This window comes from Lynx canadensis, chromosome F2, assembly GCF_007474595.2.
Source record: "Lynx canadensis isolate LIC74 chromosome F2, mLynCan4.pri.v2, whole genome shotgun sequence".
Classification (NCBI taxonomy): Eukaryota; Metazoa; Chordata; class Mammalia; order Carnivora; family Felidae; genus Lynx; species Lynx canadensis.
This window is the reverse complement of record NC_044320.2, coordinates 49,256,244-49,274,599: the sequence shown is the minus strand read 5'-3', so window position 1 is coordinate 49,274,599 and position 18,356 is coordinate 49,256,244. Positions and strand designations below refer to the sequence as shown.

Genomic DNA, 18,356 nt, shown 5'->3' with positions numbered 1-18,356 from the left:
TATACAAATAGAGTTGAAGTTTGACCTTAGGTGTGTCCTACTCTATAAGTAGTTCTTTATATTACATTACCTCAGTGTGCTCTTCTTACACTGGAAATTGGCACTTTGGAATTGAAGCATTAGCACATTTCCATGGCTACTTAAATCCTAGTAAATTAGCATCTTTAATGTATTAAGAAGAATCAGGAACCGTTTTGGTGTGAACTTAACTTTGGGTCATGATATCTTATCAGTGCAATGCAGAAGAGCACTAACCTCATCAGCAGGCCTGGGTTGGGACTGCCATTAAGAAGCTTTGTGTCCCTGAGTAAGTCTGTTAATCACCTCTCAGCTTTAGCTCTAAACTTTCGTGAGATGTAGCAGATACTGTATATTTGAAGAATATCAAACGTTAAAAAATTTTGGATTCAAAGGAAAAAGGTCTGGAAATCAAGTATTATACTATTAAAATACAGTGCTTTGAAACAACCAACCAATTATTTCTGGAAATCTTTTTGGCATTTTGAAATATGAGATTGTACATAATATAATTACATTAAGTTTGATCCTTGCAAAAGTAGGAATGTTATGTTGCCCTGGATGTTTTTCCCAGAATACATGGAAGTGATTTATTAACTGTGATTCCACAGTTTACCTCTTTCATTGTTAGCATGTTTACGCTTTACACGTTATCTTTTTTAGATTACTTGTTCTTTTTCAGTTTTTAGGAAAAGCATTTTTTAATGACTAGCTTAAAAGCCCCAGAAACCACCTACTTGAAGTTGCTTAATCTTTAAGTGATAAAATAAGAAAATAGTACTGTCAGGTTGATATAGCAGAATGCTCAGTTTAAGGCATGGGTTTAGCTCAGCATTTTTTTTTTTTTTTTTAAGGTTTTATTTTTGAGAGAGAGAGAGGGAGATGGTGGGGGCAGGGGGAACAGAGAGAGAGGGAGACACAGAATCTGAAGCAGGCTTTATCCAGGCTCTGAGCTGTCAACACAGAGCCAGATGCAGGACTCCATTTCACAAACTGTGAGATCATGACTTGAGCCGAAGTTGGATGCTTAACCAATTGAGCCACCCAGGCACCCCAACATTCTTTTTTTCTTTAGTTTATTTATTTTGAGAAAGATACAGGGATCAAGCTGGGGAGGAGCAGCGAGAGAAGGAGACAGAATCCCAAGCAGGCCTCACTGTCAGTGCAGATCACTGTGAGATCATGACCTGTGCCGAAATCAAGAGTTGGATGCTTAGCCAGCTGAGCTACCCAGGTGCCCCGGCATTTTGTTTTTTTATATTCTGTTTTTGTAGTGAAACGTAGTAAAAAGAACATTGATTTTGAGCCCAAGAGATCAGAGTTCAAAATCCTGACTTTCACTAGTCTTATAGCCCTGGGCAATAAATTCTTAAAGCCTAATTTTCTTCATTTGTCAGTAGGAATAATTAATGACTCTGAAGGATAATTGAAAACATTAGAGATAGTTTTTTGGTTTTTTTTTGTTTGTTTGTTTTGTTATGTGACTGACAAATAATAGGAGTCCAATAAATGGTCACTGTTATTCTTACTGGTTTTGAAGTCAGAGACCTGATTCAGATCCCGGGTTTAAAACTGGCTGTGTTTCTGTGTCACTTAGACACCCCATGTAAGTGCACATCGTCCCAGGTAGTTACACTGTATCATCTTAGACTTACACTTAGGAAGTATTTACTCAGCTCTTTTTATTCCTGTAAGTTGATGATGTAAGTTTGGAACTCAAGTTTTAAGATGCTCTTTGTTACTTAAATTTTATTTTCTTAATTAATGTAATCCAGCACACGAGTGGGAAATTTGTTTTCTACTGATATTCAGTAAGATGGGGAAAAAATTATCAAATACAAAAATTTTTTGCTTGAAAAGTTTTGGTGTTTTGCCATTGTAAACAATACTGTATATTATGAGAAATTGAGAAATTATAATTAGAAAAGAAGCTATCTCATTCTCATTATTGATATTATTTTGGTGTAGTTTTCCTTTGTTGATGTAAATAAATATTAGTGTCAGTTCTTTTAAAACAAAAATAGGAATCATCTCTCTAAATTAAGAATAACTGAAAAATAAAGTAAAAATGTGTTTCACTTTTTTATGATGACCTGAGGAGGAGGAAGGCAATGGAGCAAGGAGAGAAGGAAAGTTAGTGTGATAAAAGATAGAATAACAGTGCCAAAATCCTGTGTTTTTGTTTTGTTTTTAAGGGCCATCATTGCTTGGCTTAATTAGAATAATTTCTGCTAAATGTCATGTTTTTGTCCTCACTAATGTTTTCTAGTAAATGAAGTACAAGCATTTTTGATATCCCTTGCTTCCAGCAGAATAAACTGTTAATTTCATTTTTGGGGAAGTTTGTATAATGTATTCAATTATATATATTTTTAAAGATGCATTTTATGGAGCAATATCACCATCTTGTGGCCTTCAAGAAAATTGTTGCCAAAGTTATGTTTTTACAACTGTAAGCATAAGTTAGCTTTCTCTGCTGTTTGTCACAGCTCAGTCAAGTTTGTAATAGGCAGTTCTTACTGTAAATGGGGGTGGGGAGTAGAAAACAAAATGACTTGTACACTAGGATTGCAACTTTGTAAAAAAAAAAAAGTGTATTGGAGGAAAATAATACTTTGAAAACAGTTGTGGGTTGGGTTGGTGGGAAGATTATGGATGATTGCTACTCTTATGTTCTCATGAAATATGCAGTGTTTTACAAGCAATTGTGAGCTAGAAAATCTCAGAATGTCCTGTGCTCTTTTAATAGGATTTCCAGGGCCCAGAGAAATTTAGATGTCCTGTCCCACTGTGCCATTTAGTGAGACTGTTGCCTAGAGCAGTGTTTTCTGAGCTAGTGACTCTTGAAGGAATATTTTCTATGGGAACTTTTACACTTTTTCTTTCATTTTGATGATAATTTTAAAAGGGAAAAAGTCAATTTGAGAAGTATGGTGTTTCATTTAAAAGAGCACCTAAAAACTAAATGAGACCATTTGGTTTTAAGTCTGGGTTTATTTAATTGTTTTTGAGATTCGGTTGATACTGATTATCTTTCATTGGCAATAAGTATTAAGCACTCTGTGTGCCAGGCTTTGTGGTAGGCAGAGTAGGTAAGATGGTGAGAATTTGTCCTGTACTCTTGGAATTTACAGTCGCAGATGCAGTGAGAAAAATAAAGCTATTTCGAGAAACACACAAGGTAGAAATCAAGAATTCTGGATAAAAATAGCTATAACTTTTTGAGCATTTACTATGTGTCAGGCACCATGCAAAATGCTCTCGGTACTTTTTCTCTATGTCAGAAATTTATTTTGGAATTTTGCTTTGATTTTTGCAGGAACAATGAGTATACACACAAATAAGTATTTGTGGAAGCTCAGAAACATCTGTGTGGAACAATAGGTTTCCTTATACAGTGCAAGTGGTTCAGCTGTTATGGGTCCAGTAGGCTTTTGTGGCTTGGTTTTGGTATCTTACCACCATTTATAACATTTCTGTGGGAAAATTTGTGCTGTGTTCTAAGCAGCTATCTTTCTCCCAGACTTTTAGAGTCCAATCGATGTGTAATTTGGGGATTAGCATATAACTTGTGAATTATTTTGAATAGTTAGGGCTTGAAGTTTTCAAGTTTAATGAACTTTCATTAAAATTTATATACTTTTGGATGTTGGAGTATTTAATAAATCAAATGAGCATTTTAGTTAACATGTTTTACTTTTGTATTGGGTATTTTTGTATTGAGCTGTTATTGTGGACTGTGGCAATGAAATCACATTGGTAAGGCAAACATGGATTACCAGGGCAAAGATGGGAGAGGATATAGAGGTTTATAGGATCTTATAGGATTTTCTTTATAATATTTTAAAGTTTTAGTTCTGTGCTATATGAGTACTTTTTTTTTTAACCTACCCACACTAGCCGATTCTACAGGGTTAATGTTTTATTAATTGTGAATTTTTATTTAACATGAATTTATTGAGTGTTCGGTAAGGGCTGAGCACTAGGCCACAGGCTGGAATTATAAAGATAAGTTGTAACAAAAAAATTTACTGTGTAATAGGGGAGATAAAGAAATAAACATGGTTCCAGTGCTATGAAACACAAAGCAGCTAACTAGTCCAAAATTGGAGGTATGACACTTGAACCAAATCATGAAGAATGGTTAGAAATTAAGTAGATGAGGGTTTGAGAGTACCCAAATGTTTCTGTGAGAATTACCTTGAGCCCCCAGTGTGCATAGTCAGTCCCCCAGATGATTCTGACATGCAGCCAGGGTACGGGAGACAAGTAGTGAATTAGAAATATTTGTCATTAGGGGTACCTGGGTGGCTCAGGCGATTGAGCATCTGATTTCAGCTAAGGTCATGATCTCACGGTTCGTGAGTTCGAGCCCCAAGCCAGGCTCAGAGCCTGGAGCCTGCTTCTGATTCTGTGCCTCCCTCTCTCTGCCCCTCCCCTACTTGTGTTCTCTCTCTCTCTCTCAAAAATAAATTAGCATTAAAAATTTTTAAAAAAGAAAAATATTTGTCATTAGTGAGGTTTGGGTAAAGAGCTTTTCTTGAGACTACCAATTATCTTGTTTTCTCTAGCTGAATTTTAATAAATAAAGGTGGCAAGAGTATGTATATACATGATACATTTGAATAACCAGAAGTAGTTTGATAGTAGCTAGAGTATATGCCCTTTTCTCTTTTGGAACCTAAACTCTAAACGACTCTAACAATCAGTGTCATCGCTTCTAAGCATGAACTGTTAAAAACGAGTTGGAAAAAAATTCACATGTCTGTGGGGATTGGTGCTACTGCTCCCCTGGGCCTAAGTCTCTGCTCTGTCTTAAATTCCTTACCTAGCTGCATCCCTTTTCAAACAGAAAATGCCTTGTATTCCCAGTGTCTCAAGAAGTGCCTACTTCATTGAGGAAATGGGTTGGCCTTCTCACCTGTTCTTTTCTCTGTCTATCCTCAGTGTGAGCTATGTCTATACCTCTGTGTTAAATCTCAACTAGCCCTGCCTTTCAGAGATCTTGTCTAGTACTCATCATTTCTTCTATGACTTCAGCTTCTTCCTGTCTGAAAATATATTCAAGTCTCTTCCGTCTTGAAAAACAAACCTATGAATACACCCTTTTAAGCCTGTATATGTCTTTTCCTTCACAAACATCTAAACAATGGTTTCTTAAGCTATTAGCTTCTGGTCCTACCACTCTGTTAAAATTATTCTTGCTAAGTGCCTGCTGACATTCATATTGTGCAGTATACAGTTTTCTCTTTTTACCTATCTTACTGTTAACCATTTCTTAGAAGCTTTTCCTGACACCTCTTCTCACCAAATCTAATTTAGGTGCTCCTCTTTTGTACTTCTGTAATACTCTGCAATGAGCTTAAAGCTGCTGATTTCTGTGTCTGTTTCCACTGCTAAATTATAAACTCATTGAGGGCAAAGAGCTTATCTTAGATGATTTAACACACTACTGTTTAACACATTACCTGAAGACACATCTGGGGGTGTGTGTGTGTGTGTGTGTGTGTGTATGCTGAATGACTTAATTCACAAAAATTGTTAAAAGAAATGCCTAACATTTATTGATAGATAGCTCCTTTTTGCCTCATGGTAAGTTGCTTTTCTTATGCTGGAAATATTAAATGAGAGGCTTAGGTCAGGATTTTGTGGGGAGAACATGGAGGCCCAGTCAGTGTTTATTGAATGAACCATTATCTGATGATACAGAGAGGTCCTGGAAGGAATAGGTAGAGGTAGCCACAGTTTGGACATGGAAGATGAGGGGAGATATTTCAGTAGACTGCTGAGGCAGCAACCAAATTGCAAGGGTAGAGAAGTGAGTAGGAGGTGAGAAGGAAGGGTGGCTATTCTTTTGAGAAGACAGGGGTTTTTTTTCCCTCCTTTTTTATTGCCATTCTTTTTTTTTTCTTCTTCTTATTGCACTTGTTTCATCTGGTTTGCTTTTTGTTTTAATAAAACATGAGCCCCATGCTCATGCTAAAGGAGAGTTGGTTATGAATGCGAAGTGGGGGGAAGCCCTATCCTAGGAAGTGAAAGTGGTGTTAAGCACTTAATCACTTTGGAAAGTAAGAGGGTATACTTCATTTTTAAAGACAGAACTTGGACAGGATTGCATGTAGTATAATTTTATAAGAATCTCTGTCAGAAGTTATTTAAAGTAGGTGGGGTAAGGGTCTCAAAAGGCTATAGTATTAAGTTTGAAAAGGGTAATCTCAGTGTTCAGAAAAATTAACTGATAAATTGCAGTAAATATAGTAGGATTATATATATTTTTCTGTAAATGTCTTTTTTTTTTTTTACTGTTTCTCATATTTAATATTGCTTTTTTAAAGTTTATTTTTGAGAGACAGAGAGAGAGAGCGAGTGGGAGAGGGGCAGAGAGAGATGAAGAGGGAGAGAATCCCAAGCAGGCTCTGTACTGTCAGCACAGAGTCTGATGTGGGGCTGCTCCAGCTCATGAACTGTTGAGATCATGACCTGAGCCAAAACCAAGAGTTGGACGTTTAACTGACTGAGCCACCCAGTCCTCCCTCTCATATGTTATATTTTTAATAATTTGGCATTTACACAGCACTTTGTAATTCACAAAATACTTACATGGATCTCACCTAGGCCATTTGCTACTTAGGTTAAATTACTTGTCCAAGGTCTTGTCAGTTTATTTATTAAGCATTTATTGTGTGCTGGGTATTTTTCTTAGTGCTTTGTCAATGTTAACTCGTTAACTCAAGGTAGGTATTGTTACCTTCTTCATTTTATAGACGTAAAAACTGAGGCATTATGAGGTAAAGGAGCTTGCCAAAAGTTGAACATAGTAGTCAAGTGGAGCTAAGATTTGAATCTAGGCAGTCTGGTTGCAGAATTTACACTCTTAACCACTGTTTCACTGCCTCTTAGTAAATGTGGGAGTAGAAATTCAAATCCAAATTCAAACTAGACTTTGGTAAATGATAGTTTCTTATTTTCAGTCTCCCCCTATGTACCCCTTCTTCACCTTATTAGAAATAATTGGACCACCAGGCACACTGAACGCCTTCTATAAGTGACAGTTTAGTTGTTGACAGGACTGGATTTGTGTTTCTTGTAACTTCAAACATTACTAGTTATTTAGAGTTTTATATTAAGTTTGTAGTAAAGGTACTTTTTAAAAAATTTGTTAACCTGTGACTTTGAAAAGAGCAAAATGGTACTTTTATCAGCTCAGGATAGAAATATCTTTGATATTTGATCCTCTGGACTGGGCTTTGCTGTGGTGTGTCATAGCTACTGCTAATTTAACCTCTAGTTTACTGTTTAAATTCTCTTTTTAATTATTTATTACCTTTTTTGGAAGGAATTTGCATTCCATATAGACAAGAAGACCCTGTACATTTTGCTGGCTGGAACTTTATATGAAACACATTTTGTTTGAAAGGATGGGTGGTTAGTTTTGCCTTGGATAGGTAACTATCTTGTAATTATTTCTCAGATTAAGTTACTGTGATCATGGTTGTGCTTTGACTGGAGGCTTGCTACCTGTGATATACAAGGCTGATTTGAAGGCAAGGATGGAATTTGAATTAACCAGAATCCAGAAGGAACTTAATTAGAATGAGAAAGACAATTGAGTCAAATAGTTTAACTAGCTATTGGACCTGAATTTCTGTAAATAGAGTGAATTTTATGTGAAGAGCAATGAGGAAGTAAATTGCAGGAAATTAATGGGCAGCTGTTAGTAAGGGTGTGTGCCATGATAACCTGAGGAGACATAGGTTAAATTCAGCAAGGCTTCTGACTACCTCATAACATTCACATTGTTAACTATGAATGTTTGTTGATCTGAAGAAGGGAAAGAAGTTTGTATTAACTATATAACCATGACTTTAGATTGGTCACAGAGTAATTTTGAGAGCAAGGAATTCACATAGTTTGGAAATGGTTAAATTTGGCGATAAGAGAATCTACAGATAGATCAAGGTTTAGTGCTTAGAAAATTAAAATTATGTGTATAGTACATTTCAATGTAAGATTTTTATTTTGTTTTTGTTTATTAGCTTGAAGTGGCAGCAGAAAATATTAATGAGAGCATTTTGAGAAGTTTATTGTAAAGCAGATTTTCTGTGTAATTGAGAGAAATAACACTTAAAAGGTACAGTTGAATATAAATTCACTGTACACAAGAAAATGAGATAATAAAATAGGGAGAGAATGAATTTATGAAAGGTGAGATGTGAGATATATCTAGGGGGAATAAAGCCAAGAAAAGAGGACTAGATTTGTGTTGGTGGAAAAGTAGAGGTAAAAATGGGAGGAAAAATGAAAACAGAACCAAAAAGTTTGGGGAAAATTAATGTATTTGCCTCCTCTGGTTGAAAATCTGAAATTGAGTGGAGATATCAAATAATGAGCTGGAGATACTGATTGAGGAATTTTGACATTTTGAACATAAATACATTTTTCTCATTAAAAACAACAAAAAACTTCTTGTGCTCCTGTAAAGTTCCATAATACAGTGCACTAAAAGGAACTTTGAAATTGAAAGTACAGAAGGATGGAGGAAAGATGAGTTTATTAGAGCCTGTGATTAGATAGTCATTTTTAGATTAAAATAAACCCCAAACTATAGTCAGAAATTAAAAAGTACATGTAGATGCCCATCTTTATTTGTCCTTTGGCAGATACTGCCAAGTGTTTTTAAAGTCACTGGAATGACACAGTTTAAAAGTGTTAATTCTTTTTTACTCAGTGGCACTTGTAAATTATCAGGAGTGTGTTGTTTTGCATTAAAGAGGATTAGTGAGTGATAGGTCTGTGTGGACAAGTAAACTTATTAAGAAATCAGCTAGCTTTCATGGGGCAACTGGGTGGCTCAATTAGTTAAGCGATTCTTTGTCTCTTTGTGTGGACTCCTGCTTTTGGCTCAGGTCATGATCCCATGGTTCATAAGTTTGAGCCCTATGTTTGGCTCTGTGCTGACAGCATGGAGCCTGCTTTGGATTTTCTCCGCACCACCCCCCCCCACCCCCCCCCCCGCCCCTCTGTGGTGTGCCCACTCTCTCTCTCTCTCAAAATAAATAAATAAGCTTAAAAAAAAAAAATCAGCCAGCTTCCATCCCAAATAGAAATGTTTGTGAAAGTTTGAAACTGTGAAGTGCTATGAAAACATAAAATAGTGATGATACTATTGCAGGATTTTTTTTTTTTTACCTCAATAGCCGAGTTCATTGTCTCACTGCTTTGATGAATGAAGAGGTGGACACAAAATGAGAAGCAGGCAAAATTTTATTAGAGTGTAAGATCAGAAGGAAAGCTCTCTAAGGTTCTAGTTGCCTCCCCGTGTTCCCCCCCCCCCCCTTCCTTCCCCTTTGTTCCTTCTCAGGTTTTACCTTTATGGCTGGATAACTCTAGGTGCTAGGTTGTCCATTCCTGATTGGCTCGATTGCATTGTATGAGGGGTGGTCTATGGCCATACCGTTCCTTGTTGGTCATAGGTTTTATGGTCCACTTATTTTTAGTCAGGTCTTTTGTCAAATTTCTGAGGAAAACCTGAGGGGGAGTAGGTGGTGTCTGTTATATTCTTAAGAAGGACCTTACGCCTGAGGGGGTTTGCTGTAGTCCGACATTACCAGCATTGTTCCAAAAAATGTGTTTTTCCCCACCCAGGGATGTCAGGTCCTCATCTTTCCTTCTCTGCCTATTTTATCCTGTCTTTTCCCTATCATAATATTGCCACTAGGCACTGGTGGGAAGAAGGGGAGCTGGAGGGACTGGAGGCAGATTTTTAAGTGGACAGATTGTAGAGGGAGCATGCAGTGGTACAGCTATGGGGTCAGCCCTGCTGGTCAGTGGAATGAGATCGACTTGTGGGATACAAGGCCAAGGTGTTGTTGGCATAGATGTTGAGACAGGAGTGGGGATGATGGTGTAGTATGGGGAAGAACTGTGGGCCTGAATAGGAACTTGGAAATGCCTTTAAATGCCTTTGGATCCTTACGAGACCACAGGGGTAGTTATTTGGAGTTTAGTGAAACTAAACAATTCTGAGGGCTAAAAGGCACTGGGTATCAAGAAAGCTTTTTGCTCCTTCCTCTACCCTTTGCCCAACATGTAGTCCCAGTGGCATTGAAGCCCACTGATGAGTTGTCCCTGTAAAGTTGATTTTTCCTTTCTAATTATTTAGGTCATACAGAAATATAAAATTTAATGGGATTGTGCTTTATTGTAACAGGATTCTGTAAGAACAATCTCTTTGAGGTACATCAAAAAAGCTGCCTACACAGAACCATTATACTGTTTACTAAGGTTACCAAATACCCACCCCAGTGTGTCCCGAAGCAAGAGGTTTCCCAGGGAGCAGAACTAAACACTGGATGGTCCTGGAAAATCAGTATGAGTCACCTTCTTATTTACTCTCTCCCATTTTATAAATTCATTGAAATGACCAATAATATCTTTTTATGAATGATCCTTATGTAGAAGTAACATTCTTGTATTATTTAAAATTAAATCTTCTATTTTGTAGCTTACGCTTTTATGAAATACTTATTTCTGCTTTAGAGTTGCTAAATCTTGGATATTTTAGGGGCAGGGAAGCTGTTTTTTTCATCTATATCTTTGCCACTTCCAGTGAGTTTTAGATTTTGTGCAGTTGATATGATAGCTTTGCCTGAATACAGGCTTTCTAACCTTCCAAGTTCCACATTCATTAGATGAAACATCTCTGGCATCTGATTATGTACCATCCTATCTTGTTACTGAAGTGTTTACTATGTGTTAATATTGTCTTCAAAACTAGGCTAAGTATTCACTGGAACTTTGTCTTCTACAGTTTTTGTGTTCTTGCCATGCCCACGTTGCAGACTAGGTAGTACGTAAGCGCGTTTATTAATTGATTCAGGTAGATAGATATGTGACAGTTTTCTGGCTTTTCCAAGCCTTGATGCTGTGTGTAGCATGCAAAATGGATCAGATTTGTTGTTCTTTTTTCTTAAAAGTTGCTTTCTAAGTCAGTTGCTTCTGACTTAAGGATGACATCTTGAAGTAAGCAGGCAATTGAGATATATCTTCTAAGTGAGGATTTGATAGACCAATAACCTTGGAGGACTGGAAGCATAGTTCGTTATCTACATTCTGGACTCTTCTTTTCTTTGCAGTCGAATAATAATGAACTCTTCTACAATTCCGTGGCATTTTTAAAGGATTGAGCTGGACATAATCAGCTTCCATATAATTGGCCATATCCTCTGGGTATAAGTTGTAACCTAAATTCATTTGGATGAATAACCAGTTTGCTCAAAAATTTGTTAACAAACTCAAAGTTTTGTTTTTGCCTTTTGCCACAACTGGCCACACAGATGTTAAGTGGTAGAATTGGAAATGAAATCAAAATAGTATGACTGTGGAATTGGCTCTTAAGCTTTGTACTGCATTGTCTCCCACAATTTGTTCTTCTTATCCTTATCCTGGTTATGGCACCCTCATCCACCCAGATAGTGAAATGGGAAGTTTTGGTAGTTCAGAATCCTTTGTAACCCTCAGCTATCCCATAACCATCTGGTTAAAGATCTTATATATAGCCTGAGTCCCCCCCCTCCTCCCACCCCGCCCACCACCACTCCCAGTGCTCTGATTCAGATAAACTCAATATTTTAGATCTAACCCTGCTGCTGCCAGAGTTATTCCCCTCAAATGTGATTCTTGTTATTGAAACCCTTTGGTGTCTTATCAGTTACCTTTATGATAAACTTTAAACTACTACGTTTGGTATATTTTGAATACCATGTAAACTATTCCATAGGATCCTGTGCAGTTTAGATTACTCAGTTTGCCTGTTAACCTTATCACTTGACACTATCCCTACCTTCCATTCTCCAGCCATTCTAATAGTTCTCTGAATGCACCATAATTTCTGTAATTTTCTCTTGGAGAATTATACTTCAAGAAACAGTTCATTCAAAGGAAGACACAGTTCATTCAAAGATACCTTCTCTGTGAACTGTCTCCTGATTCTAATAGTTTGGATTATCCACTTTTTCTTGTGTGCCCCAGATGTTCTACTTTACATTTTGCATCTATTTTAGTAACTGTAACACTGAAAGGTATTTATTTGTTTACAGGTTTGTCTCCTCACTAGACTATGAGCTCCTTGAAAGAAGGAATCCTGTCTTACTCATCTTTATATCCCCAGTGTCTAGCACAGCTCCTGGTACATAGTAAGTGATTAGCAACTTCTTTTTTGAGTAAGACTATATTTTAACACTCTTAACTCCACATATTGACAGTTACTTATACTGATCTAGACCTATATTGTCATAACAAAATATGATTGTAGACTTTTAACACTTTTGAGGCACAATTTCCTCATCCGTAAGATGAGACTAGTACCCCCCCTACTCATACAACGTTATTGTAATACCAGATTAAAGAATATATATAGCAGTGCATTGTATTTTAAGTGTCATACAACTTTATGTTGTTAAGTGTGGGAACTAATCGTATGTTGAAATTGATCATTTTATTTGCTGTGTTCCTTTTAAGGCAAAATGGTACCATTTTTGAACCATTTCTGTCATGTTTTGCAGTTACTGATTACCGGAAGCATGTACTCAAAATAACAAACCCTATGCCTGTTTATCTTTTTTGCTCTGCAGTTACCTTTCTATCTAATTGACTAATAAAGTCCCTCAATTTTCTTTTAATCTGCTTCCAAATGAATTAACATCTTCACCTTTCCTTAGATCCCTCATCCATTGTTCAGAGGAAGAAGTGTCTTTTTCTTGGAAGACTAATCACATCATCTGTGACAGCTATGCCTTTCCCTTTTTTTTCCCTCGCAGGCTATAGACATCATACTTGATGGATTAGTGATCTACACTTTACCTACTTTCTTGCCTTCCATGCATTCTTTAAATTTTTAGAAGTTCTGTAATTTTAACATGCCAGATTATATGTAATATATGGAAGTTAATAATAAAAACAAACATTTGGGAACCAACCACTTAAGAAGTAGGTCAGTACCTACACAGTTAAAGAGCTACCTGTGAGCACGTCTGTAACTGCATGGTCCTGTCTTTCTCCGATCCCTGAAGTAACTGCTGTTCTGAATTTTTTTTTATTCCAATTTTTTTATCTCTTCTTTTCCTTAGTTGCATTACCACAAATGTATTTTTTTTTTGTTTTGAGTATAATAAATGTTCTTTTTATAGCCTTTGTAAACCTTGTACAAAAGGCATTTTAGTATAGAGGAAAACCTAATTTACAAATCTTTATACGTTCCAGAGAAAATATTCAAGTATCATAAAAGAATACATTGAAAAATTTCAGTGTGCACATTCATATTTATAATTAAATAATCATGGAGACTTACTTTTGGGCTGTGCTTATTGCCTCACCATATACAAAATGAAGTGCCTTATCCAGAGGACAGAAATATAGCAGAAGTATTCTCACATATTAGTTTCTTTAGTTTGTGCAGAAATGTTTCCATTAGATTCATAGTGTACTCCTTGGAAGAGTGACAGTTTGTCATTTGATTGCCTTTGGACCTTAGCAGTTCTTTAATGGGCTTCATTCAGTTTGTTGATTGTATAAGCATTTGAGACTCAGAATCCACAATGCCACCATGTTTTTGGATTTCTTTTTCAATCATGGAAGTGTGGCATTTTCAAAGGAATTGCATAGCAAAAGATGAAGTCATGATAGCTGCCAAAAGAATTCATTTCTTTTTTCTTTGTGTTTAAGAGTTGGAAGTATTTCTTGATGACCTCAGTTTAGAATGTTAAATCTTAGACGTGGGACTGAGTAAGAGGAAGATGACCTCAGTGGAGAGTGTTAAATCTTAAAGGTGGGACTGAGTGAGGCTCAGAACTGCATTTGTATTTTTTTTTTTCATTCACTGTTACGTTTCTAAGACCCATTCAATGTTGTTGCCTGCAACTGTAGTTCATTCATTCTCATTGCTGTATAATGTTCCATTATTTGAGTTAGCCTAATTAACTTAACCATTTTTCTACCAGTGGACATTTGAGTATCAGGTTTTTTTGTTGTTATTTTGAAGTATGTTTACACTTGGCACACAGGTAAAAAATTTTCGTATTATATATCTAGAATTGTTCATTGAAGGATATGCAAATGTTCAACTTTATATGATAACGCCAAATTATTTTCCAGTGATTGTACCAATTTTAACACCTACCAGCAGGATTTTACCAATTTAAACACCTAGTCACAGTGGGGTACTTGAGTGGCTCAGTTGGTTAAGCCTTTACTTCTGCTCAGGTCATGATCGCATGGCTGGTAAGTTTGAGCCCCACATCAGGCTCTGTGCTGACAGCTCAGAGCCTGGAGCCTGCTTTGGATTCTGTGTCTCCTTCTCTCTCTACCCCTGTCATGCTCACGCTCTTTCTCTCTCTCAAAAATAAACAAACATTTGAAAAAAAAATGAAACACCTAGCAGCAGTGTATAAGAGCCACCATTGCTTTATTTATTTATTTATTTTTGCCATTATTTGGTACTGTCAGCATTTCTAGTTTTTATCATTCTAGTGAGTTTAAAAATAACATTTCGTGTGGTCTTGAGTTTCTCTGATGAATAATAAGATTCTGCATCTTTTCATGTACAAATTGACCTTACAAGTTTCCTTATTCTATAAAATTCCTGTTCAGGCTTTTTGCCCATTTGACTACTTGTGTTGTTTTATCTTATTTTTTATAGAAGTTCTCATATAGTTTAAATACTAATCTTTAATCAGCTTTATGTTTTATAAATATCTTACAATTTATAGATTGTCTTTAAGTTTGTTTATAATATTTTATGATAAACAGAAGTTCTTGGTTTCTACATAGTAAAACTATTTACACTTTGCTTTTTTGGTTAGTAAGTTTAAGAAATCCTTCTGTTCTGGGAGGGCACAAAACAGTTTTCTGCTCTAATTTCTTCTAAAAATTTTAAAGTTTTCCTTTCGTATGTACATCACTAGTCCATCTTGAATTGATTTTGTATATGATGTAAAGTGAGGATCCAATTTAATTTTTCCATATAGGTAATTTCAGTATTATTTAGTAGTCCCTCTTTTCCACAGATCTGCATTGTTATGTCTGTTACATGAGGATGTCCTTACATACCTTGGTCTATTTTGGGGCTCCCATTTCATTTCATTTATTTTATCTTGTTTATCTTGTTTTATTTACCTTCTATCAGTCTTGGCAGGCGTTTGTTTGTTTTAGTGTTCTTTTATTAAAATAATTTTTTTAATGTTTATTTATTTTTGAGAGAGACAAAGAGAGACAGAGCACAAACAGGGGAGGGGCAGAGAAAGAGGGAGACACAGAATCTGAGGCAGGCTCCAGGCTCTGAGCTGTCAGCACAGAGCCAGACACAGGGCTCGAAATCACGAACTGCAAGATTATGACCTGAGGCGGGGTCAGATACTCAACTGACTGAGCCACCCAGGTGCCCCTGTTTTAGTGTTTTCTAAGAACTCTGACTCTGTTGATTCTTTCTGTCACCTTTTTTCTATTTCATCAGTTTCTGTTCTTTATTATTCCATACTTTTTTGGGTTTTTTTGCTGTTAATTTCTTTCTAACTTAACAGATTGACCTATTATTAATTTTCAACCATTTTTCTTTCCCTAGTATAAGTTTTTAAGGCTATAGATTTGCCTCTAAGTTGACTTTTCTTGTATCCCACAAATTTTTATATAGTATGTTTGTTATCTTCCAGTTCTTGTTGGTTTTTTTTTTTAATTTTTCAGCATGACTTCTTCTAACCTATGAAATATTTAGAAGTGTTTTTTTTCTATATTTGTGTTTTTTAAAATTTTTCTTCCATTATTGATTTTTTAACTTAATTGTATATGATCAAAGCCTGGGAACAATATGATTGATATATATTCTTTGAAATTCAGTGAGATTTTCATTATCTTCCAGTATATGTATTAGTTTTCTGTATGCGTCATATATGCTTGAGAAATGTTTCTTCTTTCTTTCTTTCTTTCTTTCTTTCTTTCTTTCTTTCTTTCTTTCTTTCTCAAGAGTGAGCACGGAGGGGGAGAGAGAGGGAGAGAGAACCTTAAGCAGGCTCTGCGTCCAATATGAAACCTGGGTGGGGCTTGATCTTGCCACCTTGAGGTCATGACCTGAGCCAAAATCGAGTTGGACGCCTAACTGAGCCACCCAGGTGCCCCAAGAATGTTTATTTTCTAATTGTTTGGTATATGATTCTGTTTAAGTTCTGCTTATTCATTTTGTTTTTATTTTTATTTTTGACCTATGAAAAATTGGAGTGTGTTGAAATCACCCATGACAATGCCAATATGTCAGTTTCATATTGTAGTTCTAAAAATCCTTTGAGGCTTTTTTTTCCCTTGCCAAGAGATGGTGAATTTTATTTTGTCTGGATAAATGTTTGATTTGCTTAGGAATGTTTCAGGGCAGTAAGAGTAGGAAAAAGCGCAGGAAGTAGAGGTCTATTCTGAATAATCCTTTCCTCTCATTTTAATCTTATTCATCAGAGAGAGCGGCATATTTTCAGTACTGCACTTACAGGCTGGATTCTTCAGGTCTTTGGCTCAGGTGCAGAGTTGGAATTTTGATCCTTTTAGCATGTTTCCTTTCAGCCTCCTTCCATTTGTCTTTGTTCCCTTCCTATCTTGGGCCATGCTGGAGTTCCCACTTCTACCTTTTTGGACACTCACCCCATCTAGTTTATTTTCATCTTCCCAGGTTCATCCTTCCTGAGATGATAGAGCTGGAGCTACTTTCCCCCCATGCCTTGTAGGAGATTGCTGCTCTGTTTGAGCTCTGAAATCAGCACAAGGATTAGCACTTCACCAAGCTTCCTCTTTTAATGGAGGGGACAGCATTACCTTCAGCAGCTAATCAGGTTTGGGTGGATTAGAAGTTGGAGAGTGGCAGTCTTCTGCCTTACTATTTTATTTTCCAGACATCTCACTTTCTCTCCTTCATGCATCCTGCTCTGACTTCTGACAGATGCAGCTGAAGTCCCAGTTTGAGATGACTCACTTCCTGTCCTTGACCATTCTTGTTCTGGAGTTTCTTTGCCTTGCCAGTTTGAGTGTCTCTCCTAGGGCTGTCATTCTAGTTTGGGTTCATCTAACTGATGCTGCATTGTCTCCTGTTCCTTCTGTAGCTGCTTTTTTACTTCTTATTATTCTGTTATAGCTGGGTCAATAGGCTTTGCTGCTCCAAACATAGAAGCTGCTCCACTAAACTGGGAGGTGCCAGCCAAGGAGTCCTCTTCCTTAGGAATACTCTGCAGCTTTAGATTCAGTTTGGTTCTTTGGGAGAGACCTCTGTCATCATGTCTCTAATCATCCCCAGAATAATTGTCTTTGGAGCTCCTCACTGACCATCATGTCTATCATATTGGTCTTCATGGTGGTCCCACTCCCTCTGTAGTCATCATCCCTTAGTAGCCACTACCACATTCACTTCTGCTGCCGTTTATCCTGGAGCCATAGCTTCAATCATAGTCTCTGCTGTGTTGGTCATTTTAGCAATCCTGGCCTCCATTATGATCATATTTGTCTTCACAGCTGTCATCACCTCTTCTAGGTAGTCATCTAAGCTGTGTGTTTGGATGTTTTCTGAGAATCCTGATTTCGTCCTCAGCCAGAAGAAAAACCATCCTTGTCTTTAACTTGAGCTTGATCAGGAGTATCCATTGGAATTTTGTTAACCAGAAACTCTTCATTGAGGGCATTGAGCAAAGAAGGCAAGTTCTCAAACTCCACATAGTCAAAACCTTTCAATCTCTTTGAGTTGCTGGGTTCACATGGTAAATGCACTGCACTGATAGTTAATCCTCTAAAGAATTCCTTAATGGAGACTTCTGTCACATAACCAGTTGTGTTTCCTAGAAAAGTGGTATAGAGTAGCAATTTGGGAAGATGGCTCTGATCAATAATGGGTTGCCAGGCAGCCTGTAGAGCAGTGGTCAGGATGCAGTGATTAGTTGGAGGTGCCTTATACATGCTGTTATCATTACTGTATCAAGTGGTTGATACATCTTCCAGATCAGTCCCACTTACTGGTTTGGAGACAGGGATGCTTCCCCCACCAGTGCTATCATCCTCAGCCAGAAAGTCTCTTGGGGAAATGGTCTTCCCCTTCTTTTTTGCTGAGGCTGCTATGTTGGGGAGCATTTTCTTTTAAACATGCAAATTAAAAATTTTATGTCTATTTACTGAATTGAACCTCTTGTCATTTTCTTCTCCTTAATAATGCTGTTTGTCTGCTTTTATAACTAATCCCACCTTTCTTTTTGTTTATATTTGTCTCATATGTTATTTTCCATATTTTTAAAAATTCTGTCAGTATCTTTACTTGGTAAGTG

General features: G+C 36.7%; 1 protein-coding gene and 1 pseudogene across 6 annotated transcripts in view; one reads left to right on the top strand and one right to left on the bottom strand.

The window, feature by feature from the left end:
- WWP1 (WW domain containing E3 ubiquitin protein ligase 1) overlaps positions 1 to 18,356 on the top strand; it is a 134,954-nt gene that overhangs the window by 11,299 nt on the left and 105,299 nt on the right. For 3 of the 6 annotated variants that reach the window (XM_032591890.1, XM_030303826.1, XM_030303828.1), the window contains exon 2: positions 12,117 to 12,212. The exons of 1 other annotated variant lie outside the window; for it this stretch is intronic. The gene's annotated coding sequence lies outside the window, so the exon portion shown is untranslated. Of the gene's footprint in view, positions 1 to 10,252; positions 10,388 to 12,116; positions 12,213 to 13,740; positions 13,844 to 18,356 lie in introns of those variants that run through there. 2 more of the 6 variants (XM_030303829.1, XM_030303827.1) reach the window with 2 other exon arrangements.
- LOC115506498 lies at positions 16,468 to 18,165 on the bottom strand (annotated as a pseudogene).